At 39.9% G+C, this 16321-nt stretch overlaps 1 protein-coding gene across 3 annotated transcripts in view; it reads right to left on the bottom strand.

The window, feature by feature from the left end:
- Window positions 1-16321, bottom strand: part of Mnat1 (MNAT1 component of CDK activating kinase) — a 161383-nt gene that overhangs the window by 116666 nt on the left and 28396 nt on the right. The window lies entirely within an intron of this gene.

Genomic DNA, 16321 nt, shown 5'->3' on the forward strand with positions numbered 1-16321 from the left:
CAAGAGATTCATGAACTGAGGTTCATTGCCTTAGTATAAAGTAGGACTCTCGGCAAGAAACAGTATAATACTCAAGATCCCACAATGGTGGATCAAAAACTGTAAATCCTCAGAAAGCAGTACTGGCTGTGGACAGAAAACCAAATCTACACCCAATGAACGTGTTAAACTCAGACTACATGGACAGTAGTAGAGCAGAGAAAGCACAGTTTTATATTTTACCTTGACTTTCCCTATTAAGGCCAACTAAAGGCTTCTGCCGATACCACGTATGTCTATCAAACTACACATCTGGGAACAAATTAAATGCCTACCAGGTAAGAACAGAAACCTACTGTGAACTAGACTTGAGTCAGGATTCTTACTATGCTCATCTGAGTCTTCTACAGCATCTCATCCTAACAAGGAGGAAGGAGCAGCAGTTTGAGTCTGGAGATGTTAATGTCAATTCACACTGTATTCACAATCATTATTCATAGGTTTGCACCCACTCACTGAGGCTATGGGGCGTAGTAAGACTGAATAGTGATTCTGGACTCTACAAAGAACCAAAACCAGCACACTTGTTAACAGGTTAGCCTCATGCTGTGGTCAAATCTCGAAAGTCCTGCAAAGGCCTATGTACTAAAGGCGTTTGTCCTCAGCCCACAGTGCCACTGAAAAGTCAAAGATCCTTTAGGGGGTGGAGCCTAATGAGAGAACTCCGGGTCCTCATGCTGGCATGGCAAGCACTTTATCACTGAGTCATCTCCCAAGTGCCTCTCTACGCTTCTTGGCCACCAGGAATAAAAAGGTCTTCTCCACTACGTACCCCTCCCATGATGTGCTGCTATGCTACCACAGGCTTTAGCTCAGAGCCCAGTAGCCATGGACTGAAGCCTCTGACAGAGTCAAAACAAGCCTTTTACTCTTTTTAAGGGGATTTTCTCAAGTATTTTGTCATGTCAGAAAGACTATTAGCAGAGCCCAATAAAGAGCTTGAAGAATGTATGGTAATATGGTAATCCTTGGGCTCGGCCAATAGAAATGGGCTCAAAGACAGCTTCTGGAACCCAGCCCATTAAATTCAACCAAGTCATATGAATATTTCATTTATTGTCATATACTTTGCTTCGAATTCTAACCCTGCCACTATAATGCTTGTACAGATCACACACATACATGTGTTACTAATGCAGTATTTTATTTCCTGCAGATATCTGATGACACAGAAACAGACTACATTGCCAACAAAGCCGGAAACATAAATGTTTTTATGTAGAGAGAACCATAAGCCTTTCTTCATATATACTCTGGAATGAGATTGGCAGGGAGAACACAGGTTAAACCACAGCAATTTTAAAAATTCTTATATAGCCCAGCATGGAGGCACAAACCATTAATCTCAGCATTCAGGAGGTAGAGGCATATGGATTTCTCTGAGTTCTAAGCCATTCTGGTCTACATAGCAAATTCTAGGGCAGACAACTGCTACACAGTGAGAATGTGTCTCAAAATAAAATAAAATAAAAATCCTATGTAAGAATTAAAAGGCTAAGGATAACAGCACACACTTGTAATTCTAGTATGCAGGAGAAAACAGGAGACAGGAACCCAGGCCCAGCCTTAGTTACATGGCAAATTCAAGGCCAACCTGGGCTACACGAGAACTTGTCTCAAATAAATAAATAAATTTTTAAAATAGCATTTGAAAATGTTAAAAGTCTTATAAGTATGCAAAAAAGTATATAACATCAAATCAAATACCTGTATCTGGGTTCACGTACATCCTTTAATCCCAGCACTCGGGTGGCAGAGGCAGGCAGATCTCTATGAGTTCGACGCCAGCCTAGTCTACAAGAGCTAGTTACAGGATAGGCTCCAAAGCTACAGAGAAACCCTATCTCAAAAAACCATAAATAAATAAATAAATAAATAATAAAAAAAAGGAAGGAGGAAAAATCATCTCCAAGCGATGTGCCTACCTTCTTAAAAAAAATGCTATATGTAAGCCAATGGGATTACAAAAAGAGAGAAACAAAGAGAGAAACACACACAAGGCCTAGAGAGCTAATTTTCTAAAGCTATATCTTCACATACTTTAGGGGGACAGGGACTGCTGTGGTGGCAATTAAATTCAGGGCTTCACACATGCTAGGCAAGTACTCAACCCCTGAGCCATACCCACCCACAGCCTCAGTTTCTGTCAAGTGTGGTATGCTTGCTTGCTTTCTGTCACACTCCCTCTAGTATCTACCACATACTACCACTCTGTTCATTACTTGAGTGACAATGATCAGAGATATTTTACACACATACACCCTACAGACACTTGAACTGTCCTGGAACTGGAACCCACCGCACTTACCTCAGTTATGAAATGCTCATCACTCTCTGGATCATAGACCATATCCCCACTCTCCACTGTTGCCATCATTTTTGACAACTCAAGCATACTCATAAACGAGCCAGCCAGTATCCTTAATGTCAGTGATTCTTGCTCATTCCCCTTATCTCCACCTTCACCACCTTCATCTCCACCTTCACCCTTCAATCTGTGTTGGTAGCTGTCTCCCTGTGATCCCTGTTTCTAAGATTCCACTCTCTGAATGCCTTGTCCTCTTTCTCAGATGAGTGGCTGTCAGTATGACCTGACTTCCCAAGAGCCTCCCCTTCAGTGACCCTACCACCTTTCCCCTCATGGTGCTAACTTCACACCTACACAAACTTGGGCTGCCCATCTGCCACCACACCAGTCTCTGCAAACGTACTCCCCTCACTCCACTCTTCAACCACCTGTCCCGTAGGCATCTGAAGCCATCAAACCTCTCCACCTGCCCAGCTGCATCTGAGCTGCTTGGTTTTGCTGGAGAAAATCCTCCTAGAATCTTACAGATTGAACTCATACACTCGACACTGCCAGACATTCCTTCTATTCTGTCTATTATTTTCCCATTCTCTGAGAAAAACACTTGATGATTTCTCTGTTCTCCTCGTATTTACACTTCCTGATCTAACCTCAGAGCTGGTGAGCTAGCCTCATAATAAACCAATACGAGACGTGATCAGACAAAACTCACTTCATTTCAGAACACTAACTGCATCAATGTACCTGTCTCTATGTCCATACTAACAGCACTGCTTCACAGCAAAATGAAAATAAGTAAATCCCCACTTTAACTAAGCAGTTCCTTCCCCTCACTTGTGCCCCGTACTCCATTCGCTAACCTCTAGTGAAGTACTTTAGCTTTCCACTGTCCCTCCCCCTGCACTATGAACACTTCCTCTACTGGGCTGTTCTCAATGTCATACAAATATGCCCCAATATCAAAAACTTAAAAGAAACAAAACTAACAAACAACAACTAAAATTCGGCTCTATAGTTCCTTTCCAGCTACCACATGACTTCTCTGCTTTCACTCAGAGGAAAATTATTTAAGGAAAAGCTGTCTTTACAACCTCTTCACTGCCTTCCCCTTCCCATTATCCCTTGATCTCATTCTGATCAATTTTGCTTTCCTGACTTTCCACTAAAAAAAAAAAAAAAAAAAAAAAAAAACAAAAAAAAAAAAAAACCACCCTCTGTGCATGTGGTGTGTGTGGTGTGGTGTGGAATGACATGGCACATGCGTGTGACAGACCAGAGACCTATCCGTGTCTTCCTCTGCTGCTCTCCCCCTTATTTTCCAGCTAGGACTCTCACTGACATGTCTGCTAGGCTGCCTGGGCCGGACCCGAGGAATCCTCCTGTCCACTGGAATTGTAAGCACACTGTTTTGATGTAGGTGTTGGAGATCCAATTCAGGTTCCCATACTCAAGCAACAGACGCTTTGCCCACTGACCCATCCCATCTCCCCTGTCCCTCCACTGAAATATTTCAAGAATTTACTGATATTCTCAATTTTGCCAAAGCCGATGATTAATTAATAGAGAAGAATTATCTTTTCTCTACAGCAAGCACTGACAACATTGGTGGGAACAGACTGTGACCTTGGACTTATCCTTCATACCTAGCTGCTCTTTTTCTGGGTTTTTTTTTTTCTGACTTCTCTGTAAACAACCTGGAAGTCAGTGTCCCAGAGTGACACTCTTCCTCCCCTTAAAAGACCATACGCTATGTAAACAGTTCTAAACATGAACGACTCTCTCAAGCTAGATTCCAGCCTAGGTCAGAGATATTCCGAACTCCAAACTACAGCTCAAATACAGCCATTTTTCTAAAATCGCCTCAAGAATAGCAATACCAAGACAGAATTTTTGATTATCCCATCCTCCTCTATCTGATTCACACTACTGCTGTCTACCCACTTGTTCTGGGCAAAACCCTTGGAGGCTTCCTTAGATTCTTTCTTCCTGATTTCCCACATTTAATTCATATAAGGTCTGATTAACTCAGCAGTTAAAACATACCCAGTTTCAGCCATCTCTGCTGCTATTCCCAGTCACTTGTTACCTGAAGCATTAAAGGTTCCCTTACCTCCACACTACTGCCCTTTGGACCTCACAAACTCTCCCCCCCCCCAAATTAAGTTAACTTATTCATGAATTTATTTATTTTGTGTGAATGTTTTGTCTTCATGTTTGTCTGAGCACGAAATGCATGTCTTGTGGTACCAGAAGCCAGAAGAATGTGTCAGATTCCCTGGGAACTGGAATTACAGATAGTTGTGAGCCACCATATAGGTGCTGAACTTGAACCCAGAGCCTCTGGAAAAGCAGTCAGTTCTCTTAACCACTGAGCCATCTCTCCAGTCCTGCTAACACCAAAATTTTATATGTAACAACTGGAATAATCTTTAAAATGAAAACTACCTCATTCATGCATTTGCTCATGACTCAGTACTATCTTGTGCTCAATAGCCTTCCATATATCCTTGAAGATCTTAAAAGATGGAGCCCACACCCAACTCTGCAGATTCACATCTATCAAACTCCACCCTTCTTGTTTCCCTCCAACATAGTAGGATCACTAATGTCCTAGACACCTAGCTTCTCTGCTAGAAACCTTCTCTTCTTAGTCTTCCTATGACTGCCTCTTCTTATCAAATGAAATGTCACTTTTGCAGAAAGTCACTGGAAAAACCAATCCTCTTCCTAATTAAAGTTCATTCCCCCACTTTTGCCATAAAATAGACAAAATTCTCATTAGAAACTGATGTAGCCGATGTAGCTGATGTAGCTCCACTTCAGAGCAGCCGTTTTCGCCACCCAATCTGAAGTTGGTGAGCATGTTATTTCCTGTTAGCTACCTGTGCAAATTGTCTGCTGCCATCTACATCATTTTCATCCTTTCGTGCGCGCCAGGTCTGGGAAATACATTTCCATTTAGAATAGAAGCAAAATCTCTACCAGCATGGCTTAAGTTTTCATTCTGCTTCCAGCAATATCTACAAAAGTTTTAGAGGGCAAAAAGACACTAGAAGCATCACTCCCTTCCAGAGTGCTGGGCACCACACGGGCATCAGCAGGGTTCCCTTCCCCGCATTCAGATGTGCTTCTTCCATGGATCCTCTACTTCAGTGGCAGAAACAGCAGTGATTGACAGCAACTGTTCCTCCTGATTTCCGGAATGCGGAAGTCAATCTTTCCTTACTGCCCTTACACTTTTAACAGTTTATAAGCCTTTCATTACCTTTATCAAATTCCTAAAGGCTTGAAATACCTATAATGTAGTCAGAAAAGATGAAATGCCAACTGATACATAGCCTATTGTTTACAAACTACTTACATAAATAATGTTTTGGAGTCACAGTCTCATGCTAAGTAGCCTAGGTCGGCCTTAAACTCTTGGCAGTTCTCCTGCCTCAGCTTCCCAAGTGCTGAGCAACAAGATTGACTCAATAATTTTTGGTGTTTGTTTCTTTGTTTGTTTGGAGACAGGTTCTCACCCTGTAGCCCAGGCTGGCCTCAAATTCATGATGATCCTCCAGTCTCAATCTCACAAGTGCTGGGACTACAAGGCATGAGATATACATGCACTTGACTTCAGTAGTTTTATATTTGTTACTCTTTCCTGCTAAATTACTACACAAACACAGGGACATCATTGTTATGCTCAATATAGTAACCTAAGTCTCAAGTTGAGAACAAATATCTGGTGAATGAATGTAGCACCTTCATAGTAAAATATAAAAATATTTTCATGCATTATATCAAACATAACAGCTCCAACTCTCAAAAGAAATTAAGGCAAGAAAATCATTAGTTCAAAGACAGCATGGGCTACACAGCAGGACCTTAACAGGAAATTAATCATTTAATTAGTAAATAACCAGAGCTCTTGGACCTTAGCTTCCTTACTTCTTTGCTTATTCAGGTACTGTGGAGCCTTGCTGTTACTTTTGGTTTCTACCCAGTACTCTGGGACTCCTCAGTTTCTACTGTAACAACACAACCAAGAGCAATACTCAGTTTGGCTTCTGATTCCAAGATTATCCATGTTGTGACAAACACAAACTAAGGTTATCTCTGTGGGGAAAGCAGCAACGCACCTGGGTTTCTGATCTAAATCATTTGTGTTGACCTTAATTTCAAACCCCCACGGCCACGGGTCTAGATCAGTGGTGGGCCCTGATCTCTAGGAACACAGAAAGTAAAGTATAACAAAGTAAAACTCTGCAGTGATTACTTATCATAATACTCATAAAGCACTAGCTGGACGGTTTGGTGAGCAAAGGCGCGTGCTACACAAGCCTGATAGCCTGAGCTGGACCTGCGGAACCCAAGTAAAGGTGGAAGGAAACTGATTCCAGAAAGACCCACTGTGACCACCACACAGACACACAAAAACTTAAATCAATTAACTTAAATGTAATAAAAAAAATTTAATGTGTACTTAGAAATCAAGTAAATTGTAATCCTACCATCAAGAGGCTGAGGAAAGGGGATCTCAGGTTTAGGACTGACCTGGGAACATGGGCCCTGTCTCTCAAAATCCAAGAAATGTTCCTCAATTCATCTAAATAAGTGTTTGACAAAGGAAAGTAAAAGCATCTGTTATGACTAAAAACAAGTATAACACTGTCTCCTTTATTTAATTTTATAGAAAATTCTTATTTCTTCAGAGGGCTAAAATATTTGGAAGGAAAAAGTTATGAAATGGGGGACATAATAAGAGACATCAAGAAAATACAGAGAATCATAGAACATACTTTAAAAACCTGTACTCCACCAAAATGGAAGAAGATAAAAGAAATGAACAACTTTCTCCACAAAATCCACTTACCAAAGTTAAATCAAGATAAGATTAAAAAAAATTACACAGACCTATAACCCCTAGTAAAATAGAAGCAATTATTAAAAGTCTCTCAACCTAAAAAAGTCCAGGGCCTGTTGGGGAATATTATTTTAAGGTATATTACTTTTGTTTATGATGCATTTGTTTAACTCTGTGAAGCTGTGTTTCTGTACCTGTCTAAAACACCTGATGGCCCTAATAAAGAGCTGAATGGCCAATATTGAGGCAGGAGCAAGGATAGGTGGAACTTTCTCAAATTGAAAAATATCCCCTGCAACCAGAACTCCTCCTGTCTCTTCTTGTCTTCTATAGCTACCTTGCGAAGTCCTCCAAGAACTTTTAAGTCAATCCATCCTAGATTCAAGGTTGCTTTATTGACACAGTGAATTGGCTGAATGGACAATTCTCCTGCAACAGTGTCCTGCCTGCAAGATATGCTAGGTCAATGGTGGAACACTATTTGTGGGAGTAACCTGATTGGGGTTTCCCTCTGTATGCTGTGAATATGTTTTATTAACCTTACTGGTAAGCCACAGCCTCGTGATGATACACAGATTATTGGAAATAGGTTAATTTAAGATGTAAGAGCTAGTTGGGAATATGCCTAAACTATTGGCCAAAGAGTGTCGTAATTAATACAGTTTCTGTGTAATTACTTGGGTCTGGGTGGCCAGGAAACGAACGAACAGTCTCCAATAACAAAATGGTGCCCACCATCTGGAGCATGAATCCACATAAGACCTAAAAAAAGAAATTAAAAAAGAGGGCTTCTAGACCCACAAAGAACAGGACCAAGTACAGCTTCTTGGTAGCTGGATTTTTTTTTTTTCAGATAAGCTGTTTGGTGGCAGTGAGTAGAGGTGCAGCTCCTTTAAGAGAAGGCTTCCTGAGTCAGCATTAGAAGCAAAAACTGCATGGCTTTTTAAAAAGATGACTTCCTGGTTCGTGTTGGCAACACAGCTCTGGCTCTTTCAGGAGGTACTGCTACAGAGCATTTAAATGGGGTTTGTAAGCACAGTGCTATAAGCTGCATAATGGTGACACAGACCCAATGAATCCCTGGAGCTGGGGCAGTGAGCATGGCTTGCAGAGGCAGTTAACATGCCTCCACAATGTTGGACAGGGCAGAGCCAACAGGCAAAGCTACAGAGTTAGTCCAAGCCAGGCCTGCTTATCATTTAAAAACAAAAAACTCTTTTGGTCGGAAAATGATTACAGATACACAATAAGACAGATTCAGGACCCCCCAAAAGATCTCAAAATGGGTCACAGAGTTGGATATATGTATATGGGTTTAGGAGAGAGTGAAGAAAGAGTACAGACAGTCATAGACTTAAGGAAAAAGTAATAGAATTAAATGTTGAAGGAGTTGCGGGCCGCTTCCCGCAGCCCGCTCGGCTAACTCTCACATCTTGACTAACCCATATCTAATAATCTGTATGCCACCTTGAGGTCGTGGTTTACCGGGAAAGATCCCAACCTGCATCCTTCTTGGGTCGGAGAATCATGGTGACTGCCTCACTTTCCTTCTTCCCAGCATTGTGTTCTGTCTTCCCCGCCTACCTATGTTCTGACCTATCAGGCCAAGCAGTTTTCTTTATTAACTAACGAATGAAACAACAGATAGATAGAAGACCCTCCTACACCAATTAAAAATTTAAGTCACATAGAGATGGAAAATATACAGAGAATCTGGATTATGCATATTATTGTGTTTTCTTTGAATTTTTTTTTAACTGCAAAGAGACATTTGATTCTGGGAACTGCTAAGCTAAACTTACAGATATATTTTAAAGGTATCTTTACTTCAAAATTTAAGTCTAAGGATATGTTTGCTACTTTGAAAAAGAGGTTCTGCTTTTGTTTCCACAGAAGATGAAAACCTGTGGATTTCTTCCAGGATAATGTGGTTTGATAGAACAAGATCCCCAGAAAGGTCTCCATGAACCCTAAAAATACTTTGCCCAACAAACAACATGAAGCAACTTGGAGAAAACTATGCCCAAATTCCCAAAATGATTGTTTATAAAAGTTTATTTTCATTTAAAAGGAGTTAGGTATAAATGGTTAAATGATCACAGTCAATCTCTTTAAAAGAAACATCGATAAGGACTTTGGTTTATTGGTACAAACTTAAGGTCAATTTTGCTATATTATATTTCTACTCTTGTTTAAGGTGTTATATTTATACAGCTTATTGAATAATGTAGTCTACAATTAAAAATTACAGATTACTAGATAGTTATTTAGAGCAGTCAAACTTGTAGTCATGTTATGTTTTCTAGATACAGAGATATATTTCAGTTAGATAGAAAATCTTCAACACTTCAAAGACCTACAGAATATGGCATTTGAAAAGTTTTAAAAACTTAGACTTTTCTTGACAGTCAGACATGTCTGCTTCTGGCATCACCAATTACTTCAGAGAGGTTGATGGGCATTGAAGAATCTAGTTATGGAATTTGCCTTCGATGTGACAAGGCTAGCCATTTGGGCAAGAAACTGCTCTTGCCTGGACTGCTTGATGGTATGTTGTATAAAGTGAACTTGCAGCACCCACAGAAAAATGGCTGCTGAACTTGCCTAAAGAAGGTGAGACAGTCCTTCAGGGTTCCTACTTCATGAAAGAGTCTGCCAGACATTCTGCAGGACACAGAAGAAAGTGACTGACAAACTGCCAATACAGGCAAAACAGTCTTTCAAATTTCCTCCTTCTTGGAAAAATCTGCTGGATACATTGGGCCTGAAGGCTGAAGATAGATGCCCCAACATTACAGAAGAACTTTGGGTGACAATCAAGACAGCAAGATTTCTCTGTTAATTCTAGAGTTTTGGAAGTTGCTTACAATACACTTTCTGTTTACTTAGGTAATAATATATTCTTCTGGGATCTTTGATGGAGTTGAAGACAGATAGTTACAGTTTTCCCTAGTTATGATAAAAGATATGAAACTTTCTAGATACAAATAGACTATACATTGTAATTGTAATTCTTGTTTGATACCTGGTTTGGTATATGTAATTTCACCTTGTTAAAGTTAAAACCTTCCTTTTTATTTAGTCAGAAAGGAGGAATTTATGTGGGATTCTTCTTTGCATGCAGTAAATATGTTTTATTACCATTGGTTAACAAAGAGGTGCACTGGCCTATGGCAGGGCAGAATACAGTAAGGCAGGGATTCCAAGCAGAGATAGAGGAGGAAAGAAGCAGAGTCAGGTAGACAACAAGTATCTGCTTAAGGAGAAAGATGCCAGACCATTATCAGTAGGCCACAACCTCGTGGTGACACATAAATTAATAGAAATGGGTTAATTTAGCCAGGTAGTGGTAGTGCACGCCTTTAATCCCAGTACTCAGGAGGCAGAAGCAGGCGGATCTCTGCGAGTTCGAGATCAGCCTGGTCTACAAAAGCTAGTTCCAGGACAGGCTCCAAAAGCTACAGAGAAACCCTGCCTCAAAAAGCCAAAATAGAAATGGGTTAATTTAAGATGTAAGAGCTAGCTAGGAATATATCTAAGCTATTGACCAAACAGTGTTATAAATAGTTTCTGTGTGATTATTCTGGTCTGGGTGGCCGGGAAACAAATGAATAGTCTCTGATTACAGTAACCAACCAATATGTGATTTGACTTAAGGCCCATGAGATGGAACCCATACCCAACACTGTTTGAGTGACCAAGAACAGAAACTTGATAGCCCAGAGACCTAGGGTAAAAAAGAAATACTACTGTTCTAAAACAAACAAACAAACAAAAAAAGTAGTGATAAAATGACTCCTAATACATCCTGCTATATACATACATTGTGCCTTGTTTAGCCATCATCAGAAAAGCTTCCTCCTGCAACAGATGGGAACAAATACAGAGACCCACAGTCAGACATCACATAAAGAGTGATAGACATTGGAATATCTCCATCAAATCCCCCTCTTCAGAACTCAGGAAACCCTGTGCAAGTGAAAGAGGAAAGAGTATGAGATCCAGAGGGGATGGAAGACACCAAGAAAACAATGCTTTCTAACAAAGCTCATATGAACTCACAGAGACTGAAGCAGCATATACAGGGCCTGACCTATCTGCAACAGGTCCTCTATCCTTATATCATGGCTTCCAGTTTAGTGTTTTATAGGATTCCTGAGTGTGCAAACAAGAGGGTCTCTGATTCTTGTGACTTCTCTTGGGCTCTTTTCCACTTGTTTGTCTATCTTGTCCAACTCTGATAGGTTAGTTATTGCTATATTTTATTATATTTTAATATATTATATGATGTGGGAGAATTGTCTGTATTCTGTCAATCATATTTTAATAAAACGCTGATTGGCCAGGCAGGCAGTATAGACGGGAAAGCCAGACAGGAAGTAGGGGTGGAGCAAAGAGACTGGGAGTATTCTGGGAAGCAGGAAGCTCCCTCCACAGTTCTGCTCAGACCACCAGAGAGGAAAGATGTAAGCTGCCCTGCTGGAAAAGGTACTGAGCCGTGTGGCTACTGTAGATAAGGATAATGGGGTAACATAAGTTATAAGAGCTAATAAGTAGCCTGACCTAATGGGCCAATCAGCTTTATAACTTATAGAGATCTCTGTGTGATTGATTTTCTCTGGGACTTGCCGGCTGTGGGGTACTGGGCAGGAACAGATACTCCAACAAGCCGGTCCCTCATGTTACAATTATATTATATTTTACTATTATCCCTTAGAAGCCTACTTGTTCACTAATGAGACAGAGAAAAGAAGTAGATCCAGATATGAAGGGAGGTGGGAGTAACTGGGGGTAAAGGGAGAAAAAACCATAATCAGGATATATATGTGAGGAAAAAAAGTCTATTTTCAATAAAAGGGGAAAAGTGACAAAATAATAATAATAAATATAAATAAACCCTTTTTAAAAATGCTAAATGAGACAATAAATATAAAACCTTCAGTACCATTACTGTGACATAAACATTTCAGGAATAGTAGCATTTTTCAAAATCACCCTAGGATGTTCTATTTCCCTTCTTGTCCCAACTTTCTTAATAAATTTGTTACTTCAAACGGTTACAAAAACCCTGCACAGACATATCCTGAAAATGATTGCAAATTTTCCTTGTCTTTCTGAAGGTCACACTATTTATAAAGACCATGACAACATTTTAATAAGCGAAGCAAGGCTTTTAAATCAACCAAAGAGGAGGCTGGGGAGCTGCTCAGTGGGTAAAGCACCTGCTGTGTATTTGTGAGGACCTGAGTTCAGACCATGCCCATAAAAATCAGTCGGGCATGGAGGCAGCAGCCCTGCAATCCAGTATCTGGGAAGAGAGACACAGGACTCCTTGAGCAAGCTGACTAGCTACAGCAGTTGAGTCAGCAGCTCTGGGCCCAACTGAGACCCTGTCTCAGTAAATACAGTAGGGAGCAATGGCGACACTCAGCATCAACAACTAGCACCCATGTACACAGCAACACAAACATCTGGGTCCCTCCTCATGCAAGCAAACACATGCACACACATATACACACACACCACACAGTAATAAACATCAATTGTCCCTGCCTTCAAGATGACTAGGAGAAAAACCTAAAGAGTCTCAGAGATGAAACTACTACTTGGCTTTTATTTACTTTTCCAATCATCCTCGTTGTTTTAGATAACTTAAATCTCTTCGAATTGAGCTGCAAGTTGGGCTGAATTCTCCTACCTAAGAGAGAGTCCATAGGGATAAACAGTACATAGTGAAGGAAACACTGGGCCAGACAGAGCACACATGTCAGACTACGCTTTGTGGAGGAATGATTTGCAGCTTCCAGAAACTCATAAAACTGAAGTTACAAATCCACAAAGCACAGGGTTACTTGTAAATATTACCGTGACATGCTCTTTTACTCACCTTCCAAAACGGAGTGCGGGTTATATTGTATTTCCAATCTAAACGTGCACTGTTAACACCTCCAGAAGCATATGGAAACCATTGCCCTGATCTGTTGCTGTATTTTAAATGTTCATCTAAAAGAAACAATGCTCTGAACACAATCTTACACATTAAAACAGAAGCTTGGAAACTTATTTATTTAGAAACAGTTTTTACTTCTGAACATATTTCCTTCATATTACCTTACTACTTTTAATTTTTCCAAGGCAAGGAAAATTAAAACAGGGTCCCTCATACTATAGCGCAGAATGACCCGGAACTCACTAACATAGTGTAGCCCAGGCTTAAACTTACATCTTCCGGTCCCAGCTTCAAGTGCTAAGATCACAGGCATAAGCCTTGTCCACTTTTCTCATTTTGTTTTTGGTTGTTTATTTTTTGTTGGTGGCCTGCGATTAAACCTAGGACCTTGCGCATGGCAGGCAAGCACTCTACCAACTGAGCTATATTTCCAGCCCTCATACTTCTTACAGAATATTTATTCTTAGCTGGATGCTGGTGGCACAAGCCTTCAATTCCAGCACTCAGAGGCAGAGGCAGCAGATCTCTGTGAGTTTGAGGCCAGTCTGAGCTACAGAATGAGTTTCAGGACAGCCAGGGCTATACAGAGAAACCTGTCTCAAAAAGCAAACAAGCAAAAAAGAATATCTATTCTCTCATTTTGTTTCAAGTTTTCAATTATATATGAAGTTCTAACAAATATCTACCCAGGTCATTGTTTTTAATAATAAAATTATTAAACTATATTACTAAAACTCCCATGGAATAAATCTAAAATCATATAATAATTAGCATTAAATATTCACTCACCTACTGTTTTCCTATATATGAGCATTTTTCAAAAAGATTTTGGGAAACAAGGCACTGAAAATGAGGAAGAGGAAGTAGTATGGATTATTTAAGCAATGAACTCCTATTATATTAATAACATTGTCTTCTTAGAGTATTATCAGGGTAAAGTAATGTATCTGCTATAGAGGCATAAGGACCCGGGTTTGTATGCCCAACACCCATGTGCCAAAAGAAGCAAAGGCAAGCAAGGTTTACTAGTTAGCCAATCTAGCCAATCAGGAAGCACTGGGTTCAAGAACATTCTGTCTCAAAACACAGAGTGATTGGGGAAGATATTTGACATCAGCCTCTGATCGCCATAGTATGTGAATTCATGTGCATTCATTTACATACATACACACATGTACTACAGTTAAAACTAAAAACAAGAAATAAAAAAATAGGGTCAACAAGATAGCTCAGCAGTTAAAGCGTGCTAGCTGCCGAACAATGACCTGAGTCAACCCTGAAACCCACAAGATTGAAGGAGAAAACCAATTCTTACAAATTGTCCTCTGACCTCTACATGTATGCAGGGAACATGTGCATTCACCCATACTCAAACACACAACTAATGTAAAAAGTTTAAGATAATAAAACCAAAAATTGGAATATTAAATCCATTTTTAAAAAGCATTTAAGTTATCCTTTTACTTTTACATGTCAGGATTCTATATATTTTTCAGACTACAAGTCTAAATTTTGGAGACAGATTTTAAGAATTGTACAGTTAATTAAGGCTACCTCCAATCTCTCCTAGAATCATAATCACATTAAAAACTAAAAGCTCAGCTGGGAATGGTAGCACACACCTTTAGTTCCAGCATTTGGAAGGCAGAGACAAGCAGATCTACATGAGTTCGAGGCCAGTTGGTCTATAAAATGAGTTCCAGGACAGCCAGGGTTACACAGAGAAACCCTGTCTTGAAAAACCAAAGAAAGAAAAAAAGGGCGGCGGAGGTTGGGGGGGGGGAACGAAAGAAAGAAAAAAAAGTAAAAGTTCAAAACTGAACAAAACACAGTGTTTAGATCAGCAAGATATTCAGAGGAATCAGAAAGAGCAGCCTTGAGCAACAAAATTCTGGCTGTACCTTTTTCCAATGATCGTTTTAGGAAACCACTGCAGTTCCTAGCTGTCCAGACATTTTCTTGCTGCCATTATCTTCTCCAGTACTGGAGAAGCACCAGCCTGCTAGGTTACATTCCAAACTCTGCTGAGTCTTTCTGAGCCCCCTCTGATCTGGATGAGCAGATCTCTGTCATTTATACTTTCATTCTCTAATTATAGTTCACTCCTAGTTACACCTTAGTCTCACAGTTCTGAAATCAGTACATCTCAACCACCTCCTAAATCTGTCTCACATCTTCTTCCCTCTCAGCAATTCATGTCCTCCTCACACTCAACAATTCAACATAAAACAAGTGACCAACAGTCTGAGTTCCAAATGAAACAGACCATTAACTCCTAACCTCTTGTGATAAGCTTTATCTATTTACTAGCCTACTTGACAACTGGCAGACAGGGCAGAGTTAAAAGACAATTAGCTCTGCTACCTGACAGACTGACAGCAGAGCTTCCCTAGCAAAGGGCCATGTTACTGCAGCCATAAATGTAAAGTTGTAAATGAGGAAAAAGAGAGAGGCACACTTCAGACTAACGGATGCTCTAGGCAAGGAGGCTTTCCACAACAATGGACAATGTAAGTGTTTGGAGTTTGTTCTCTATTTTGGACTTCAAGATTATTGCTATCAATGATATTTACATGTAAATATTCATTTAACATATATACAGTAGTTCCATATGCACGGCATGACACAACTATTATGTTAGACTAAAAGAGTAAGTTAGGTATCACTGCATTAAAAGGCGATTCTTCAAAGATAATACTGTGTATAACTACAGAGTAACTATTTGCCACGCCAAGTGACAAGTTGAGAATTATAACTCACCAACACCTGCATTAAATGTAAAGCCAGACAGTCAACAGCTGTCACTGACAGATAAGCCCATGTGACTGCATCTCTCGGAGCCTAAGTCAAACTAGTTCACATGCAGCAGAGCTGCTTCCTAAGGAGCCATTCTAAAGCACTTTTTGTTTTGACAATAAGCAATTCCATCATTTTTCCCATCACTGTGGCTCTGAAAGGTATGTTAAAATGTTATGCTTTACTGGATGGATTAATATGAACTTATTAAACTATGCTTACACTAATACTGCTTCCTGGTCATTGTGTTTCTAAATTACAGATAATGATAGGTTTAGAAAAATGACTGCTCAATTACAACTCACCATAAATTCTGAGTTTTCACTACTTGATCATTAAATGACATATGAAAGCACAAGATACAGTGAACACATTAATA

The sequence above is a fragment of the Myodes glareolus genome, chromosome 11 (assembly GCF_982192425.1).
Source record: "Myodes glareolus chromosome 11, mMyoGla1.1, whole genome shotgun sequence".
NCBI classification, from domain to species: domain Eukaryota; kingdom Metazoa; phylum Chordata; class Mammalia; order Rodentia; family Cricetidae; genus Myodes; species Myodes glareolus.